This window comes from Ovis aries, chromosome 16 (genome assembly GCF_016772045.2).
Source record: "Ovis aries strain OAR_USU_Benz2616 breed Rambouillet chromosome 16, ARS-UI_Ramb_v3.0, whole genome shotgun sequence".
NCBI classification, from domain to species: domain Eukaryota; kingdom Metazoa; phylum Chordata; class Mammalia; order Artiodactyla; family Bovidae; genus Ovis; species Ovis aries.
Window position 1 is genome coordinate 41,949,710 of NC_056069.1, and position 16,860 is coordinate 41,966,569.

The following is a 16,860-nucleotide window of genomic DNA, read 5'->3' on the forward strand; positions in this document are numbered from 1 at the left end:
TCCATGGGGTCGCAAAGAGTCAGACATGATTGAGGAACTGAACTGAACTAAAGCTTTTTAGTAAAGTTCCTTAAAGCCCCCGGAAATCATTTGAATAAAACCTGAGCCTCAATAATTATACATACACCAAAAGAGGACAAAAAGAACACTGTTTTTACAATAAGAGTCTTTCCTGTCCAAACTACAAAGGGGAAAAAAATCTTTCTTTTCTTTTTATTTTTCCTTCAGAATTAGCATCAAGATACCAAACATTGGCAAAGAGAATAAATGTCAAAAGAAAAAGCATTTTATGACTCATTCAAATTATATCAGTATCAAAGGTACTCTTGAAGTAAGTCATTTTCTTCCCCTTTTTTATTTTTAAGGTGAATGAAGACCTTCTCTTGGACACCAACGGTGACAGAAAGGACTTTTTTTTTTTGCCTAATAAGGGAGTGGCTGACCTTCTCCTGATCCCTTTCTGTGAGTGGCCAGTAAACATGGATGAGGCAAGCCCTGCCCTGGTTTTGAAAGAAACTGAACTAACAACTCTGCCCAAATCTCAAGGAATGGATATAATCTTCAGTACATCCATGTGATTTGGAAAAGGAAACCACTTTAGAGCAGGGTGAAGTGAGCCCACAAGCCCTCAACAGGACCCTGCTTTACAGTTCAGTTGTGGCAAGAAAAATTCCACCTACGGATTCCTCAGGAAGGGACCACCTCAGAAAGCTCCAGACACGCCCAGTCCTACGGGCTTCGGAGGCCAGCCCTGTATTATATTAAACCTGTATAATGCTGCTACCATGTTAGTAAGAAGTTGCTTGTGCTTGGGGTTATAAAATAGGCAAAATTAAAGCAAAACAATTAAAAGACCAGGACAGAAAAACTACACACTTGATGTCACCTGAGCCACTTACTTGAGCTGGAAATACTGATTGCATGTCTCATCCTCCAGTCTCTCAGCATGCAGTCATCGGGACAGCAAACTACGTGTCAGGTCCACCCGGTTGTTCTGCTTCTTCCTTGGGAAGAAAGAAAGGATCAGAAAGAAAGGAAGCTTCCCCCATTGCTTCAGTACCCGAGACACCAGTCTCTGGCTGAGTCCAACAGAGAAGGCGCCTTTTAGGAGGGGTTGCTGGGGATGGATGAAGGGACAGCTAATGTCGCTATAATGAAAGACTGGTGCTGTAAAAACCTGTACGGATGCCACTGGGCCTGCCTTCAGAAGAGCCATTTACACCTCCTTCTAGCACCTACTTCAGCTATTCATTCCATGAGTGATTTACTATCTGTAAAATGTTAGGTATTGTGCAGGATATTGGAACAGAAAAAAATGACAGAGTTCATACTCTAGTTGAAAAGAAAAGACAGGCAGCAATGAGAAGAATATAATCAAGTATGAAAACATGTTATACAGACTCACAAGAGGTCAAGATCGAGGGACCGAGGGCAAACTCACCAAGGGGAAAAGAATTCTCATGTTTTTCAAATAACATCCTCTGCAGGGGAAAACTGACTGGCTAGCCTGAAAGAATATTTGGAAGACTTTCTAAATTGGCTTTCCTCCAGGCTCAGCAGTAAAGAATTCTCCTGTGATACAAGAGCCCCAGGGTTGATCGCTGGGTCGGGAAGGTCCCCTGGAGGAGGGAATGGCAACCCACTCCAGTATTCTTGCCTGGAGAATCCCATGGACAGAGGAGCCTGGTGGGTTATATAGTCCACAGGGTCACAAGAGTTGGACACAACTTAGCGACTAAACCGTGACCTCCACTAAATTTGTATATTAACATAAAGCAAAGAAATTACCAGACAGAGATGTAGGCAGATAGATAGATAACAATAAAGTAATAGAAACAGTATCATTTGATTCACAGCTTCTAGCAGAAGCTGATAAGTCAAATGCCTTCAGAGGTCAAGCAGGTAAATCTGATCAAACACCTGTGTTCTGAGTATTTCACACCCATCTTTTCCCTTAGGCCTTGCTGCAATCCTCTTGGAAGAGACAAATATTATCCCACTTCAATTAAGAAACAGAGAGAGGGTCTGGCAAGTTACGGTTCTGCAAGTTTATGAGTTTGGCTAAATTTAGTCACACAATCTGCATATGGTAATGCAGACTCAGGGAGAAAGTTCTGTCTTCAAGGCGCCAGCCTCCATCACCACTCCCCTCTCTCACCATGGAGATGTGGTGGCAAATGCTGGGCCTGGTGCATGCTGAGGCCTGGACCCCTGTGACAGTGAACAGCCGCTACTGAGCTCTAGCCGATGGGTGCCTGCCAGAAAGCCGGGACCCAGAGGAGTAAACAAACAAACTCACACAAAATTGTGAGATCTCTTGATTTTAAAATATTGACAACGAATTTGATCCTTAAAGGATGAAAAGTAAGCACTCCGCAAATCCCACAAAACCATCTGCCACGAGCTTCAGCCCACATCCCTGCAGTGGGCAACCTCCGCTCTCCATTGTGCCCAGGCTCATCTCACGTACATGGTGTCACTTTTCACATTAACCTTGTGAAGGGATTATTATTATCTCTGATGGGAAATCCCCAAAGGCTCAGGGAGGGTGGATGGCTTCCCTGCAGACGCACCTGTTCTCAAGCAGAAGGCCTGGAGACTCAACATCCAGACCCTTGGCAAGCGGAGCCAGGCCCCCCTGAGCTCTGCCACGCTGGTCAGAGCTGCCACCCTGCAGCCTGCTGCGGGGAGCTGTCTTTTGACTTACAGGCTGTTCCCTTTTCCCTATGAAAATGTAACTGTCCACAGGCAAGGTCATGGATTGAAGTATTTACTGGTCAATGAACATTGCATTTAATACATACATATTTGAGGGCTTCCCTGGTGCTCTAGTGGTTAAGAATTCGCCTGCCAATGGAGGAGACACGGGTTTGATCCCTGGTCTGGGGAGATCTCACGTGCCACAGAGCAACTAAGCTCATGCACCACAACTGCTAAAGCCTGCTCGCCTGAGAAGCCACTGTAATGAGCAGTCCACTCACCACAACTAGAGAAAGCCCTAGTGAAGCAACGGAGACCCAGTGCAGGCAAAAATAAATAAACAAACAGATCTTTAAGACAGTGGGAGAATAGGCCTTGGGTGGTGGCATCCTGAGTAACAGCAAACGCCATGAAAGCACATGTACAGCCATCTCTCTGCTTCGTAGTCCCAGCGAGAACTGGCACTGGGGCATCTCTTCTCTCCCAGGAGACTAGGCCATGAGAGAAACCTGGAGTAGCTGATGGTTTTCCCCAGACTCTCAGCTAGCAAGAGGGGGATATCTGGGGGAAGACTCCAGTATTCTGACTGCAGGTTCAGCTTTCTCTTTTATTTTACCTGCGGCCACCCTCTTGTTTAGCACAACAGACTGAGCTCAGAGCTGTCCTGATTTTGCAGGTCTCCACTGGAAATCACTATTGAGCTATGGATGCCTACGTACAAGACCCCAAGAAAATTCTCAGAGTTTTCCTTAAAAAAATAAATTCTGCCTGTTAACTGAATCAATTTTCATTACAAACGACATGGAGAAAATAAAGAAATACATAAAGAAGATAAAGTCTCCACAATCTCACCCATCAGAGACAAGTGCAATTTTGAATTTCTTCTTCAGTTGTTTTCCAAAGTATGTGCGTGCCCATGTGTGCATACCTGTGCAGTATTTTGTGCTTAATTGAGGTCATACACTCTATTTCATTTTTAAGCTTGTGTTTTCACTTGTTATATCTTAAACATTTTACCATATCATTGTAATTCTTCAAAGACTGACGTTTTAATAACTGTGCAGTACTATAACAAATGGATCACCATAATTTATTTTACTAGCTTTATATTCCTGGGAATTTAGGTTATTTAGGCTGATTTTTTAATTTTGCACCATAAAAGATGCTCTGATGAATATAAAATTATCTCTAGTTCCAATTAGTCCTTCAAAATGTATTTATAAGAAAGGAGTCTGGGGTGACAGGGCATGCACCTTGCAGCTCTGTATACATATTGTCAACCTGCTTTCCAAAAAACTGTAGCAATTTACATTAAAATTATGTAATAAACAAGATCCTTGTCCCTCGGTCTTCCTGCATTTCACAAACAACTGTTCTTCCAAAGAGATGGGGGTTCCTCCCCTTGTGTATCTCTGAACAATATGTAGGCAATAACTACAGTTGTGTTCCTCCCATGAAACTCTTATTTCATTTCACTTCATTTCTCACTAGTAAATGAACAGGCAATACTTGCTAAAGGAAGCAAAAATGCACTTTATTGTTTTTCTCTGGTAAGGAGGCTCCAGTGAAGTTCTGTGAATCTATCCCAATCACATAAATCAAGACGAACAGGCCTGAAGGAAAAGCATTCCATTTGAAATGGCAGCGGTGGTTTAGAGCCGTGTGGCCAAAATGCCCATTAGCTGTTTGTCAGGAATATTTTTAGAAAGTGCAGAACAAGACTGTGATGAGAAGCAGGGCCACAGTGTCCTCGTCTCCCCAGGAATCTGCCTGCAGCCTTCAGAAGCTGGCCTGGGATCAGCTGTGCTCCCTGGGCTGACAAACCTGAACACACACCCCAGTGAGCATTAAAGGCACAGTGGACAGAGCCCAGACACACATCTGCTCAAAAGTCCCTCCCGGGAACCATCAAGATTTCCACTTAGAGCAGTGAAGACCTTCTGTCCTCAGTCTGTACGGACGTGAGAAAGTCAGAGGTAAAAGCTGAGGATCCCAAGATTTCCCTGGCAGCCTAATGGCTAAGACTCTGAGCTGCCCTGCAAGGAGCACAGGTTCGATCCTTGGGCAGGAACTGAGACCCCCACATGCTGTGGGGCACAGCCAAAACCTAAATAAATAAAAATTTAAAAAAAATAATAAAAATACATTTAAAAATGAAAGTTGAAGACCCCACCTATGGTGATGTGGACTGTTATTTCTCAGCTCTCTGAAATGATTCTGGGGCAGGAGTGGGGGGAAGTTCCATGATCTAAATATATCACAGATATTAATCTCTCTAACATTCCTTTTCATTGGTCTTCTTCAGGTCTGCAGTTTTCCAGAGTGAATAAAACTTATGGCAGAACTGTGTGACCTAGAGCAAGTCACTTAATCTCTCTGAGCCTCAGTTTCATCATCAGAAAAGTGGGCCAATAGTAATGTCTGCCTCATGGGGGGGGGTCTTGTGAAATTAAACAAAATAAACCATATAAAGCACTCAGCAGAATATCAGTCCTGTAAGATACCCTGGTGGCTCAGAGGTTAAAGCATCTGCCTGCAATGCAGGAGACCTGGGTTCGATCCCTGGGTAGGGAAGATCCCCTGGAGAAGGAAATGGCAACCCACTCCGATATTCTTGCCTGGAGAATCCGATGGACGGAGGAGCCTGGTGGGCTACAGTCCACGGGGTTGCAGAGTCGGACACAACTGAGCGACTTCACTAAGATGCTCTCAGAGAGTGTTACTTTTAATACTGAAGGTCATGCTATAGTTCAAAAGCAGCTTTATCCAGCTATGAATTATTGGCATATTTTACTTCTGGAAACCACAGTGTGCTGGCCTCCCCACCAGAGGAAGGGAAAGGAAAGAAATGAAGCCTGAAGAGTCGCATTTGCATGACTTGAACCACTCCTGTAAGCCACATAGTAGGAAGAGAAATTTGCAACAACTGCTAAAAATGAAATTATTAAATGACCTATGGCTATTTCTGTCCCCATTTAGCAGCTTTCAGAGGATATGAGGACATGCAAAGGATGCACATTTGCATAAACTCTGCCCTTGCATCAGGACATTCCTCTGATTTTCTCCCCACCTCTTACAACAACTGTCCTGAAGTTCCATGAAATGGCTTAGCTTCTCCCAGCTCCAAGAGGTGAATGCCCATCCTTGGGTAGGGCAGCATCAGAGACCTGGGTCTAGGCTTACCCTACCACTGACTACACAATTCACTCCCCTTGAGATAAAGTAAAGTGATGGAACACGGGGTAATCTCTAAACTTCTTAGTGATGAGACAGTATGTGGCTGGCTCCTCATAAGCAATTTTAGGATAAAAATTTTTTTTCCCCCCTGTGGACCTTGTGAAAATCTCTTATATTGCAGTTGCTCATATCAGGGTAAGCAAATGAGTCAGAGGGTTGAACGTGAAGTTGAAACAAGGTTACATGACTGCTGGTAGACTTGTGAGATTCAGGGCAAGAAAAATCTGCATCAAATTAGGTCAAGTCAGGTTTCACTGAAGGCTTCCCCACAGTCATGCTCTATAATAGGCCCCCATGAAATACCCAGGAGCCCACTAACCCTGGATGGACTGCCAGGCCGACACAAGCAGCGACAGGAAGATAAGCCCAAAGCAAGAAACCTGTTCACTATTTCAACGATAATCTTTTGTTTATGGTTGACTCTTGAACAACAGGTGGGTGCCGGCCACCTGTGCAGTTGAAAATCTGCCTGTAGCTTTTGACTCACCAAAAACTTGACCGGAAGCCTTACTGATAACATAAAGAGTCAACTGACATGCATTTTGTGTGTGATATGTATTATATACTGTAATCTATAAGCTAGAAAAAAGAAAATGTTATTAAAAGATCTTAAGGAGGAGAAATTACATTTACAGTAAGTACTGTACCGTATTTGTCAATATCATAAGTTCCTGTCATCTCATCTGTTTGCAAGATAAGTCATCTGTTTGTCAGTACCTACCTTAATATTGTCTTATATAAAGCACTGTTGATGTTCCACATATTACTAATATTAGACATCAAAAATGGAAAGACGATGTGAAAATTCCTATTGATTTACAGGGATAATGATTCATGTATTGGCAACCAAGAAATAGCAATGTGATTGCTTCGCGGTAGCCTCGCCTATACGCTAATGAATAAATTGTTATAGAAATTTTATGGCATACAGTATTATATTCATAATACAATATTGGAAACATTGTTCCTTTTTTTTTTAAACTGCTTATCTGTGATAATAGGCTGACACACAGTTCTTCAATTAGGAGAGACAGGCATATTGTATGGTAATGTAATTCTTTGAAAGCAAAGTTATAAAACAGTAGGAAAACTCATACATTGTTAATCTATATTAACTATCACTCACTTTATGCCTTTGTAAGGAAAGACTAGTATCTACATATATTTTATGCATTCATAACATATCTAACTTTTTCTTAATATTTTTTGCTATTTCTAGGTTATGTGGTTCATAAGATTGTTTTCTTTTGTTTTGCAAATCTCCAAACAATTTTCCAATATATGTACTGAAAAAAATCCAGTAAGTGGACCCATGAGTAGTTCAATCACACATTGTTCAGGGGTCAACTCTACTTATGATGCTATCATAAATCATCAAATGCTTTATTGAAGAATATTTTCCATCCAGTGGATAGCTAGCTGTAAATCTATAGAAAAAAAAATACAGCTGAAAATGCAGAGCAAAACATAAGATATAGCACAACTGTTAGAATCACTTCCATTTTAGATGATTCTGATTTAATGCCCCCCAGACAAGACCACCTTAAAAATTTTATTTCTAAAACTGCCACCTTAGAATTCCTTGTGTACTCTACAATTTGGGATATTTGAAAATACAGAGTTTACATAAAATGGGTAATGGGAGGTCGTTGTTGGGCCTTTCTTGGTCGTCTCCAGCAGGCTGGTAAGCCCCCGTCTGGCTACGTGTACTCGTCTCTTCTACTTCTGTCTTCTCTACATAGAGAAGGTCACCAAGAGCCAGGAGAACGGAAGGAAGCAGTGACCAGTGACAACACTAAGCGCCCCCGACACCGTCGGACACTGCGTGAGCTGCACCAACACAGCTTTGGAACGAATCCCCTTCAGCTCATCCCTCCATCCCACCAGCTATTTCTGAAGTCCCCCTACGTGTCTCCATCCCCAACCCTCACAATTTGGAGCTGCCATTACCCTCACAGGAGCTTATGGAGAGACCCAGTGCTATAGTAGACAAGTATATCTAATAGTTCTGAGTGCTCATGACACAAATCTGTTTCCATCAATAGAATCGTTGGAGGCAAGGGACAAAAACTCAACCTGAAGAATAGAAGGAAAAGAGAATTTATGAACACATACAAATGAAAAGTCCAAGGAGAATGGAGATAGCTCTCAACAAGACTGCATCCAAACACACACTCACTAGGAGTCTTGACTTTTCTATCTTCTGGGCTGCCTTCACTTCCAGCTGGCACTCTGCACGTGGCGGCAAAGATGGTCACCAGCAGCCGAAGCTCAAGTGCTACCAGCTCAGAACCTCCAGCTGAGAGCTCGTGCCTCTTGCCCAGTGGTTCTGGCAAAGGTCCTGGGATGGACTCGTGTTGTCTGACTTCGATCATGTGCTTGTCACTTAACCAGCCTCTCAGTTACGCGCTGGCTCCTGAAGCCAGAGGGTGGGACAGGCCACCCGCAGCACATGGACTGAGTGAGGAGGGGCATCCTCCAAAGGGAGGGCTGAGGGGTGGGGAAGGATGCCAGAAAGACAGAAACCAAAATGGCCCCAAACAGGAGCCTCATTGGCTAGAGCCATATTCACCCCAGGCTTTGTCTGTTCTCAATGTGGTGCATACACGATACTACTTGAGGTTCTGTTAAATCACAGAGTTGCTTCTAGTCAAGAGTCAGAACACACTCAGTTCCCCAGGACAGCCCCCAGGCTCCCTTCCAGGCACTGCCTTCCTAAAGGCAACCACTCTCCTGCTTCTAACACCGCAGGTACAGTCTGCCTGCTGTTACACTTCATGGAAACAGCATAGTATGGAATGTGCTTTTGTGACTGTACACTTCCCCATCTGTGTATTATACTGTAGTAAAGTTTGTTTTTTTTTAAAAGAGCTGATTAAGACATTTTCCCCACTCTACCAACATCAGAAACTGTGCAACTTTCAAGGACTTTCTCAGCTTTTTCAGAAATGGCCTTGTCTCCAAATGAAACAATCTGTTTGATAGCAAATTCTTTCAGCATCTGCAGTTAACCACAGGTGGCCAAGGCCACCGGCAGTGGGGCCCATGCGAGGGGCTCACCGTGCTCTTCAGCCTCCCACTCCTGCAGTCTTCCAGCCTGGGCTCTGTCCTCTCACAGCTAGGCATTTGGGAAGACCCTTTGCTTAACTTTGCATCTGGCTGGCTGAGGTGAGCAGAGGGCAGCTGTCAACCAAGCAGCGGCCTGCCAGTAAACCTTGAAGGTTCGTGGGCAGAAGAGAGGCATGGCATTGCTGGGTGACTCCAGAGCAGTGACACAGGAAGCCCTTCTAGAATGACGACAGTTCCAAACTCTCCCCCCACCTCTCAATACTGAAGCTCATCTGTGGATAAACCCCAAGAGTTTATGGATTCCAGGTGAAAATCTCTCTGTAGGCAGAACTATGGCAAGCCAACAGGCCACCCTTGAGAGGCAGAGTGCCCCTCGGCCCTAGAATTATGCCAGCAGGGGATGGAGCAAACTTCTATAAACTTCTATAAAGTTTGCTACACACAGACTTCCTGGAATGGTGAGAAGAGGGATTAAACAATCTTTAAAGCTCTTTCTAAGGCTCTGATTTCATGATTCTAATAAAGACCCTTTGTGTGTGTGGTAGTCTCTCAGCTGTGTCCAACTCTTTGCGACCCCATGGACTGCAGCTCACCAGGCTCCTCTGTCCATGGGATTTCCCAGGCAAGAATATTGGAGTGAGCTGCTGTTTCCTTCTCCAAGGATCTTCCTGACCCAGGGATTAAACCCAGGTCTGCTGCTTTGCAGGCAGACACTTAACTGTCTGAGCCATCTGGAAAGCCCAAATGCCCTTTAATGGTCCTAAGAGCAGACGTGGGGCTAGACCATCAAAACCAATGCTACTTTCTCAAAAAATTAAACATGGAATTACCATGTAGCTGCATAGTTCCACTCCTAAGTATTGATATATACCCCCAAAGAACTGGACCTATATATTCAAACAAATACTTGTACATGAATGTTCAGAGCAGCACTATTCACCAGAGTCAAAAGGCAGAGACAACCCAGATGTCCCACGACAGATGAACAGGTCAACAAAATGTGGTATATCCATGCAGTGGCATATTACTCAGCTTCAAATAGGACTGAAGCTCCAATACATGCTGCAACACGGATGAACCTCAAAAACATTATGCTACATGGAAGAAGCCAGATACGAACAGCTACAAACTGTATGATTCCATTTACATGAAACACCCAGAAGAGATGAATCTATAGACAGCGAGCAGATTAGTGGTTTCCAGGGGATGCACGTGGGGGAGGGTGGGGTGAATGGACCGATGGGTACAGAATCCCCTTTGGGGAGATGATGAAGATGTTTCTGAACTAGGAGGAGGTGTCAGAGGCGCAACATTATGAATTTACCGAACGCCACTGAATTGTAATCTTACATGACTTTTACCTTAATAAAAAAATAAAGCCAATGCTGAGTGAGCAGGCTCCATGCTGCCCTGGGTCCCCAGCTTGTCTGGCAAATGGGGGGGGGGCCCTATCATTCTAGGCCTCCTAACTGGCCATGCCCCCTCCCCCAGTCATTTCCTGAATTTGGAAATTTTAAAGTAAAAGACCAACATTGTGGACAAAAACACCAGCCACCCTGAGAAAGCTCTGTAGCCTCTAACACCCAACCTCCAGGTAGAAACAGAAGAAGCAGATGTAAATCAACCACTTGTGGATCAAAATGGCAAGCATTTTCAGCCTGAAATCACCCTGGGAGGGAGTACAGAGATTAGAGGAAGGATCTCCCCTAAATGCCAAATAAAGCAAAGGAATCCCTTCTAGTCTGATCACAGGTCACACAGCCTCGACAAGACACAACAGTGCTGAAGGCATCAAAACCAACTACCTCATTCAGCCAAGAAATGGCTGGGTCAGAAGACTCATCACCCAAACACCCACCCCACTGTCCCTTTACTCAAACCCTCTTTAGCCTTCTAGAATCAAGAATTCATCAACATAACCCAGATAACCAATGGATCTGTAAAGAATTTCATGGTCCTTTCCATGATAGAGTTGGTGACTTTCTCATCTTGAAACTCATTCCAAGATACTCCTGAAAACATTGGTCCCTGAGGTCTGTTGTACAGGATGACCACTCAGCCATTTATGAGGCAGAGATTTCTCCCCCAGCCTGACCCCAACTCCTATACGTACATACACACACACACACACACACACACACACACACACACACACACAGAGCTACACACCCAGCTACCCATGCACCCTTATTAGTGGCTTGACTTCCTGGAGGAATTTCTTTCTTAGCTGGACTGTCCTCCTTATCATAGTGGGAGCAACCCTTGCCTGTGGTCCAGCTGAACAGAGATGCACCTGCATTGGAATCACATGCCCACCCCCAACCCCCAACAGGTACCACAGTTAGGTCCTGCAGAAAGAGCAACTGATGTGAGTGGCAATACAATTCAAGTGTCTTGTCAAAACAGCTGCTCCTCATGGTGTCTAAAATTAGAGGGCGAACAAGAAATCATTCATCCCCAGTGCTAACTTGTAAGAGAGAATTTCCATTCCTTAAGAGGAATGAAGAGTTCTTACTCCTCCTCGAGGAGCTCTTGCCAGAGGTACCTAGGAATGAAGAAGAATCACAGAGCAAATATTTATCAGTCATTAACTCTGTGTATGACACTTGAGATAGAAAGAGTCACGAGACACACTCTGTCCTCTTAGAATGTATAATCACTTTGAAGGGAGATGCCACATATATTGAAAACAGATACAATCATTTTGTAAAAATAACTCAGGTGAAAAGAAATTATTCTAAAATTGACACATGGATAAAAACAACTGGGGAGAGACCTTGAAACCTTAACCAGACAGTCCTTGCAGCGGAAAACACAGGCCTTAAAAGAGGAACAATCTGAATTTGAGTGACATCCCCATACTGCACATGCTGTATGACCCTGACAAGATACTAAACCTTTCCAAGCCTCACTTTTTCCATCTGTAATATGGGTATCCTGCTGCCTATTTTGCAGGGTGGCTGTAAGCATTCAACAAGAAATAAAGTGAATAGGACATGAAAGATATGCATTGTATGATAGCTACGATATAAATAGCACGACAGAGAAATAAGCCAATAATACATTAAAATAGCTATGAATCGGAGACTGAGTATGAAACATGCGCTATGTAACTTAATCTTCCCAACATTTTTATTAACCATGTCTGACTCTTTGTGACCCCATGGACTGGAGCCCACCAGGCACCTCTGTGGATGGGGATCCTCCAGGCAAGAATGCTGGAGTGGGTTGCCATGCGTTCCTTCAGGGGATCTTCCCAACCCAGAGACTGTATTCCTGCATTGCAGCCAGATTCTTTACCATCTGAGCCACCAGGGAAGCCCTAACCATCTTATAAATTATTTTATAAATTTAATTTCATAGACCTTGCATTTGTTAAGGCAAACTAATCTTTGCAATAGAGAAGAATGAAAAAAAAATCTCTGACTTTTCCTAAGCTAGATAGAAGCTATAATACAAGCAGTATTGTACGAGGTGTGGTCAGCCAGCATCCTCTCCCCACCGCCGTTAGCACTTGCCAGGGAGCACCCGCACCCGAGGGCCCTTTAATGCCCAGTCAGGTGACACGTAAAAGCACATTTGTGTTCTGTGTTCAGCTTATAGTACGTTCCTCCTCGGGACTTCCCTGGTAGTCCAGTGGTTAAGAATCCACTTTCCAATGCAGGAGATGAGGGTTTGATCCCTGGTTGGGGAATTAAAATCCCATGCACCTTGAAGCCGCTAAGCCCACGCACTGCACCTACTGGGCCTGCGCCACTGCGAGAGCGTCCATGCGCCACAGCGAGAAATCCCACAGGACACGATGGAGATCCACGTGACGCAACTAAGATCCAACGCAACCGAAGAAATATTCTTTTAAAAGTACACTCCTCCTCAAAACTCACTGTGTCTATCCCATTTATTGGACAATTACTTACCTCTGAGCAGTAGTTCCTAAAGAAGGGGTGGGGTTTGGGGCCCTGGGGGCCTTTGGTAACATCTGGAGGCATACATGGTTGTTACCGTGTGTGTTTGTGTGTGTATTGCTACTGGCGTCAAATGAATAGAGGCCAGAGGATGCTGCTGAGAGTCCTACAAGGCCCAGCACAGTCCCCTCCCCCTATAAAGAATACTACCCGCCCCCACTCTGCCATCCCCCCAATCCTCCCCAGCCCCACCGCCCGCTGCCCTGCCACACACACAGTAAGCCCCTGATGTTGAGGAAACCCTGCCTTGGGGCAGAGAGGGAATCTTAGATTTCCCTGTAGCTGTGACACCTGCCCAGAGGTAGTCAGAAACTGTTTTCTGGTTGATCTTGGAGCAGGAGCCCAGCTTCATGGAGTGCAGCCTTGCATATTTACAGCAGGAGACAGTATTGGAGGAAAGAAGGATTTTAATCAATCTCACTTAAGAAGGGCCCAAATGACATCTCACCAAAATGAAGAAATATAGCCCCAGTCAAATCTATTGACTGTCAAAGTCAATGCCTATTCTTTGCAAGGAAGTACTCACTTGGTTCTTTAGTATCTGAATGGTGATATTTTTGCATTCTGGACCACAGTAGAAGGCACAGCGCAAAACCTTATACAGGATCGTCACCCCCAGGTTCAGCCCCATGCCTGCCCTGTGCACTGTGAGTTAAGGGGTCCGCCTGATATACTGAAGGCACAGGAATTGTGTGCAGTCAACTTTTTTTGATCTGATTCTCCTTTCTCCAAGTCAACCCTTCTCGTCCTTAATGACACCTACCATGCTATTCATTGAAAGGACTGATGCTGAAGCTCCAATACTTTGGCCACCTGATGTGAAGAGCCAACTCATTGGAAAAGACTGAGATGCCGGGCAAGATTGAAGGCAGAAGGAGAAGGGGGCGACCGAGGATGAGATGGTTGGATGGCATCACCAACTCAATGGACATGAGTTTGAACAAATTCCAGGAGATAATGAATGACAGGGAAGCCTGACTTGCTACAGTCCATGGGGTGGCAAAGAGTCAGACGTGACTTAGTGACTGAACAATGCTGGGCAAACTCTACTCTTCCACACTGGTGGTGGCAAAGGAAGGCATAGACATCACCTTAATGGCCTGAAAGAGAGCCTAGAGCAAGGACCTCAGCTCTCATTCTGTAGCTGAGGAAGGGGAAGTTTGAGAGAGAGTTTCACAGTTCTATGTGGATTGGGGGGTCTCCAAGCTGAACTTCTGTCTCTGAGTCCAATGCTCTTTCCCCCCTGTACATACTGAGGGGAAGCCTGTGACTGCTTGATTTATTGCCTACCTACCACTCATCAGCAGGGAGCAGAGACCTGTGAGATGGGCTGTTCTCTAAGCAGAGGGAGGATGGAATGTGGGTCATCCTATTCGGCTGCCATAGCTGAGCACAGGGTCGGAGCACAAGCCAGTGAAGCCTCCAGCATCTGGTACAGGTCGGGGGTCGGGGGTGGGGGGAGGCTGGGCAGCCTATCAGAGGCCTGAGACTGATGATAAATTCCCAGGAGGAGCGCAATCCTCAAAGACAGGGCAGGAAGCATTCTGGCAGAGGGCATGAAAGCTCGGGATTGCTTATTCCTTCATGAAACATTGACTGAGCATGTGGGGCCAGGTGCTACAGACACAGAGAGAGCAAGGCAGATAAGAGCCCCAGGTCCTGAGAACATAGATTCTAGGAGGAGGGAGAGAGGATAAGTAAACCAAAAATAAGAATAATAACAAGAATCTATAATAAGAAAGCACCAAGTTAGGGGGAGCCACCATTTAGGCAAATGCTCAGGGAAATGCCCTTGGACGAAGTGCCATTTAAGTCGAGACCTAAAAGATTAGAAGAAACTAACTCCCTAGAGAGGAGAAAGTAGGAGGGTGTGGGGCAGAGGCAAGGGTCTGGAGTCAGAACCTGACCGATGGCAGGAGGGGGGCATGGGATGCAGCCAGCCAGGGTCCATCATGGGCAAGCAGGAGAAGGAGGTACCTTGCTTAAGACTGGCGACAGGGCACAGGAGAAGCGGACAATCCGAGATGAATATGGAGGCAGAGGTGACAGGATGCGCCCTGGGGTGTGGGGTGAGAGAAGCAGGAAGGAAGCCAGGTGCTAGGTTTCGGCACCAAGGCCATTAGTGAGTGATGCCATTTACCAAGATGGGAAAATGCAGAAGAGAAACAGATTTAGGGGAAAGAGGGCCTGTATTCCAACTCTCTAAAATGAACTGTAGTCTTAAAAATATCCTCATTCTTAGCCTCCTTATTATTAAATACTTACGACCAAATACAACATTAAGGCATTGCTACTGACTCACTTTTTAAGAAGTCTAAGAAATAGAATGGAGAAGGTGATGGCACCCTGGAAAAGGAAATGGCAACCCACTGCAGTGTTCTTGCCTGGAGATTCCCAGGGATGGGGGAGCCTGGTGGGCTGCTGTCTATGGGGTCACACAGAGTCGGACAAGACTGAAGTGACTTAGAAGCAGCAGCAGCAGCAGCAAGCAATGGAAAGTGGGAAAAAATTACAAAGCAGGTGTAATATGACTCCATTGGAGATTTTCTGAAAGGTAATAAATAAATAAATACAGTAATCAAGGGACTTGTACTTTCTACTTTCTTTATTACTTTTTATAGCAAAATTTTCCTTTTTTTTTTTCTAGAAAGAACAAGCTACTCCTCTGATGTCAGGCTTTGCATTTCCAAAATGCCTCTCTGAAAATGCATAGCATATTTCCTCCTGGAAGCCATAACCTATTAGGACATATGAAGGGAGCGGAGCTGGGAAGGGAAAGGACACAAGCCAAGTCAATTCGGCAGACAGCCCTACGCAGGATGCCCTGAGCGCTTTCCAGCCAACTCTCACAAGAGACCGCCACTAATGCATTCAGATTCCAATCTGCCTTTTCTTCCTGCTTCATCAGTTCTCATTTTTGAAATGTGGCACACTCACTGCGGAGGTATGTCTAAAGTCAGAGAGGGAGCATCTTTTTCTTACTTGGCTCCAAGCTGACCCCCTTTTGCTTCATCCCATCAAGATAAGCTCAGTCATCAATCACCTTCTCCAGGAAGCCTTCCATGACCATCCCAGGCTATTAACAACTTTTTTCTTGATCTCCGTCATACCATAAGGATGTCTTGACTATAGCTCTTATCCCACTAATTTTTGAACATATATCTGTTTCCTCCATTCATGGGGATCTTAGAGTGGACACTTGTCATGCTTTCTGTCTGAAAGTGAAAAAAGTGAAAGTGTTAGCTGTTCAGTTTGTAGCCCACCACTGTCCATGGGATTCTCCAGGCAAGAATACTGGAGTGGGTTGTCATTCCCTTCTCCAGGGGATCTTCTCAACCCAGGGATCAAATTCAGGTCTCCTGCATTGCAGGCAGACTCTTTACCATCTGACCCACAGGGAAGCCTGCTTTTTGTCTACCTGGTACTTTTTGACATCTTTCCTATGTGTACAGAATTTCCCATTGCATGATTTTATAAATCTTTAAGGCAGAAGGAAGAAACCTGTTTTCCCAATTTCCCTTACCAGCGATGATACAGGCATGTGACCTGGGCTCTGCCAATTGGATGTAAGAGGCAAGAAGCATTGGCTGCCTTGCAGAAGCCACTTTGGCAAATGTGGCTGCAGACATCCAACTTTCAGAGACAGCAGTGGCAGAAAGTCCTAAAGCAGTGTCTTGTGCTCAGTGTCAGCCATCAGCGCCCATCCATCAACAGGGGCAGAAAGGCCTCCACTGCAGCACTGCATTGCCCAGGGCTGCTTTGCTTCCAAGCCAAGTCTGTCTCTGCTGGAGCTTCTTTAATAAATGACTTCTCTGCTCAAATCAGGTAGAGTGGCTTCTGCTGCTGGTTAATTGATAACTGAGGTCCTCAAGACAGGGCTGGAATAGAT

At 45.0% G+C, this 16,860-nt stretch overlaps 1 protein-coding gene across 5 annotated transcripts in view; it reads right to left on the bottom strand.

Annotated features, from left to right (window-relative positions):
- Positions 1 to 16,860, bottom strand: part of PDZD2 (PDZ domain containing 2) — a 410,583-nt gene that overhangs the window by 321,879 nt on the left and 71,844 nt on the right. For 4 of the 5 annotated variants that reach the window (XM_027980140.3, XM_027980139.3, XM_060400556.1 and 1 more), the window contains one exon: positions 900 to 1,004. The gene's annotated coding sequence lies outside the window, so the exon portion shown is untranslated. The remainder of the gene's footprint in view (positions 1 to 899; positions 1,005 to 16,860) is intronic. The other variant, XM_060400557.1, reaches the window with a different exon arrangement.